Source organism: Poecilia latipinna, unplaced genomic scaffold (assembly GCF_001443285.1).
Source record: "Poecilia latipinna isolate Pla-1442-1.1 unplaced genomic scaffold, P_latipinna-1.0 Scaffold781, whole genome shotgun sequence".
NCBI classification, from domain to species: Eukaryota; Metazoa; Chordata; class Actinopteri; order Cyprinodontiformes; family Poeciliidae; genus Poecilia; species Poecilia latipinna.
In genome coordinates this window covers 176,390-181,553 of record NW_015113397.1, presented here as the reverse complement: position 1 = coordinate 181,553, position 5,164 = coordinate 176,390, and positions in this window count along the sequence as shown.

The window sequence follows — 5,164 nt, the reverse complement described above, 5'->3', positions numbered from 1 at the left end:
ATCATTAACCCACACAAAGTTGAAGTAAAGCGGAATGCATTTATTTAGATCCTTTTACTGTGATGTACCTAAATAATCCCAGTGCAATTCTTTGCCTCCACCTAAATCACCTAATTAGAGTAAATAATCCATCTGTGTGTAATTTGATGTGAAAAGGCAAGTCAGCTGTGTATTTACTTCTAAAATCAGGAGAAAGAAATACACCAGGATAGGACTACGAATTCATCATTTAAACAAAAAGAGCATTGCTTTGCTTACATATAAAATCATGTATATACTGAGCCTGAAAGCCATCCCTGCATCTGAAATTTAACATCAGCAAAAATGTAGACATTAATCTATTAGAAATCCACTTGTAATAATTGCTTTGCATCAGTACTTATGTTTCTCTCTCTCTCTCTCTCTCTCTCTCTCTTAAGCAATAGATTCCTTTCCTGCTGCTCTCATAATAGATTTCAGCTTTTTCCCCATTCGGAGGACATCAGATACTGTTGTTTTACAATGCATCTTTGGCACCACAATGCATCACTCTGGGTGACATTAAACACTGAAAACAAACGTTATTCTGGAGTTCTCAGTTATGAACACACAAGATAGACATAAATCCATGGTGTTCATCGCACTCCTGATGAACAAGATACTTGTTTATTTACATTGTTGATTCTGTTTGCGTGTTTAATTCACAGTTTAACTTAGCAGACAGATATCTGAATTAATTGCATGTGTTTGTTATCGTTGGAAACTATAATTTCCTTCAATGTAAGGTCGGGAAAACAGTATGGTTTGATAATTAAGCTTCTTCTTTTTTTGTGGTGGTGGGGGGTGGGGGGTAATATTTAAGTGGTGCTACTGGGGTTAGTTTTGTTGATTTGTAACACCAGGAAGTCAAAGCAAAAGTCACAGTAGATGCTGGCATTGTCATGAGCATAGGCTTTTGATTCTACACATATGATCTATGTATTCAGATGATCAGAATCAGACATTTTTCTAGCTGTGCAGATCCACATGTGTTTCCCAGAACAGGGATTTGTCCATGTTACATATTTTATTAGCACTAAGAATGTTAAAGCTGGTTTAAGCAAGCTTGAAATATATATATATATATGGAAGATTTTATTGTAAGAAGATTTATCAGTAAAAAAGTGTGTTCCACCCTGAAACAAAACATGCACTTTATTAAATTTATCAGGCATATGTAAGATTTATCCGATAAAAAGTCCGACTCTTTCAGAGATTTCTGAATTCAAATTAAACAGGATGATTTCCACGTAAGTGTGATTGAAATTGGAACTTTTGTTCGTAACTCGGCACACGGGTCCTGCTCCACTGTCTTCTCGGTTTCCGACAAATGTATCATTATAACTTGAGTGATTTACACAGAGAAAGCCTCACCACTTCCACTAAAATCACTGAAATAAAGACAAAATCTTTCATGCACATCCAAAACACAGCCTCAAAGGCAGCACTGTAGAGGGATGTATTTATTTTCATGGTTTTGAGAGGTATAATTTAACTCTATTATGTGGATTTGGCTTAGCTGCACATCTACATCACAGAGGAAGGGCTGTAGTTCTGAAAGAAGAAAATAACATGAAACAGACTAATGTCATCTACTTGGAAAGATCTAATGACTCCCATGACATCTTTTTTTTTTTTGGTGATAATGTTTTTCAGGTTCATTTTTTTCCCATTTAACACATTTGCTGCAGTATTAGATGTTATTAGGACCTTATGAAAAAGATAAGTTTAAGGCTTTTCTAATATAACGTCTCATCTTTCATTAAACAAGTGAATTCCTTCCGACCCAAGTTTCTCACGCCTTCTTTCACCCGTCATATTCTCTTCCCATTTCTTTCTCTGTGGTAGTGAAAAATGTCCCAATAAGAGGAAAGCAAGGAAGAGCTATCCCATTTTTCAAATCCCGGAGTCTCACAGAAAGCACAGGTAAACAATGAGGATGTGGGGGTTCTCCAAAGTCGTCACTGCCACGGTCAATACGGCTGAAGGTGATGGAGGTGCAAACCCGATCTTGTAAATCAGTTAGGGTGATGGCAAGTGAAATGAAATGTTGACAGGACTGAGATCCAACTTAGGTCCCTGGACATGTGCATTATAAATTAGCTGTAGGTTCTTTATCTGTCAATGTCACAGGACCGAGTGTCTCAAACACCATTTCCTCATTGTAAAAGTTAGCAATGTGCCAAAAACGTGTGGAAGAAAGTAAATCTGTTTTATTTTCACTTTGGAGAAAATATGTTAAAGTGCAATTTAAGTACAAATATAGTCTTGGGACTTTTCTTCCCTCTGTGCCCTGTCAACTTTTAAACATAAACTGCTCATTGTTTAAAACTAGCTCAACGCCTAAGCTGCCAAAAATAAATAAATAAATACTTTTTTAAACCCATATTTCCAGTGAATCTTTTTTTTTTCCACTAAGGACCACTGTTGTAACAGCAATCATCCTCAAAACTTACTTTGAGATTCAGTATTTTTGCAACGCGGCCTTCTTGTGGAATTTTCTTGGCCTCATTGTGAACCAGCCAACTTTCACGACCCTTTAAATCTTTCTGTGGATTTCTACAGGCTGGTAAAACGGTTATGACCTCTTTATCTGTTTTATGGACTCCCTGGCGATAGCAGATGGGTAAAAATCAATGGCATTTTTGACTGAAATCAATTGAATGAGAAAAAGTCAAAATCAATTGAATTTAGTGGAGATAATATGATAAATTCAACAGAACGGTGAAACAGCAAAACTCTCTCTGAGTGAGCAACTGCAACCTGGTGAAAAAAAAATAGTAATAATAATAATAATAAATTAGGTTAAGCTTTGGATTGAAGCATCAAAATGCAAAACTACATATTTTGAGATCTTTTGTACAGAAAGGAGAGTGAATTAGGTTTATTGCATCGCTCTGGATGAATAGAGTACACTTCACCTCAGCACATTATTGGTTGGTTTGCTGCGGGAGTCACATTTCTCATAATTCCTCTTTTGCTCACACGCTCACTGTAATGTCTAATGACGCTCAGATTGATAACACAGCTCCTCCCCCCTTCCTGCTCCTCCTCTCTGCCCATCTGTGTTACAGATCCATGCAGTGCTGCTCTGCCTCCCCGGCCTGGGAGAATAAGAAGACGGGATTAATGAGACTGATTTATCTCTTTCTGGTCGTACACACACCTTTGTTCGCTTCTTGCAGCTCCTTGGCACGTCCCAGAATGCATCAGAAGAACGGTGCACAACAGAGTCCTGCTGCCTTACTGTTCTGGTTTCATAGTTAAAACTGTGGTAGTTTTATTAATGTTGCACACAACTGATACACCTTTTCAATTTATCAAATGGAACTTAAGTTAAATGCACAAAAAGAGAGAAAAAAAAAGGTTTCCATGTCAGTGCAACCCAATGATAACAGAATTTTCTTAGAAGGCTTACATGCACTCATCACAGAGCAATTTAAAATAACCTGGAGCTGCACACACAAATAGATAATAATGCCGTTTTCAGGAGAGTAGTTAAGAGGCTAAGGGTCTGTAATGACTTACATGGTCTTATTTGTTTTTATCTTCTTTTTGTTTGTTTGTTTTTTCTGAACAGCCTCGAGGATGATGAAAACGAGCTATTACTGCTGCTCGAATGAAAATGCTTCATCCTAGAAAACAATTACTCAACTGATGTAGATTGTTGCTACTACGTCTATTCATCCTCACATTAACTGGTGAAAGGTATTTTTTAAGCCATTAGAGGGAGGAAAAACAAAACAAGAGTCGTCTATGTCACAGTGCCTTGTAGAAGTGTCCAGACCAGTTGAATAATTCAACATTTAGACATATGACAGCCACAATTATAGATATATTTCATACAGATTTGGGACGACACAAGATGTGTTGTTTACAATGATTTTCAGCTTACATTTCATAAAAAAAAGCAATATGTAGGATTATATTATTACAACAGGCCAATGAAAAATTATTATAATAATACAGAAATGTGGACTTATGTAGTATATATACTGGGATATATATATATATATATATATATATATATATATATATATATAGTACCTTATCAAAAGATTGTTATTTTTAAAAGGTGAATTTGTTTTGACCATAGTTCCCATCAAAACTGACTGAGCTTCAGCAAAACTTGCAAAACTTGCATTTGGTAGATGTTCAAAGTAGGAAAAGACTCGCAGCTGTAGCTAGTGGTGGTCCTACAAAGAACTGACTAAAACATTTCAAAAAGCATGCACCATTTCACTTCTTGAGAATTAAGCACAACTTTGTATTGGTCTGCCATAAAAAAATTCCCAAAATTCGAGTACGGGGTTTTAATGTGGACAACATGTTAACAGAATGGGGCAGAAATTTACAAAATGCTGTATTTTATCTTTTTTTTTTCATTTATGCAGCTAGTGAAAAGTCTATCTGCAAAAGGAAAGGGGTTATGGGACAGTTTTCTACCATCTGTTCAAATAGTCAGCTGCTAATAATAGGGGCACATAAACTGTAATTACAAATGCATGAATCACAAACAATATCCTGTGACTAAATAGCGTTGCTGTCTGGGTGGTAGAGCAGAGGAAAAAACAAGCGGTGACCCTGGGGAGCAGTGGGTGATCTGCTAACAGGTGAGGAACGAGCTTTCAGCACACCACAGATTGAGTTTCTGGAAGAAAAAAAAAAAAGCCTGCAAAACAGCGTCACTGCATTCTTCACTCTTAATGTTTCAAGTTCAAAGTGAGAGGGTGTTTCCAAGTCGATAATTGTAGTTTCAGCAGTGAAGTAGTTGCTGGTATTTAGCCAAAACAGGATGTCCAGCAGCTCATTTCACAACTAGACGACGTTTTCATGAACTCAGTTTTAGGCTTAATTAAATACATGAGATTTTTCACATATTTACTCCAAATTTGGCAATCTGTCCATCAATACGGCGGTGCTGCGGCCTTACAGAGATTCGATACCTTTTGCCTCTCCTCCCTGAGCCCCAGAGGCCTGTGGTTAAAACAGCAAACTCCATGCACTGGAACATGCTCAAGAAGGCGGAGGAACTAGAAAATCCTCAACCAGCAGCTTTCCAAAAATACGAATGAGTGACTGCTCCACTGGAAGACATTCAGCCTCCGTGTCACAGTAAATGTGTGCGGCTGTCTTAACTTGAAGT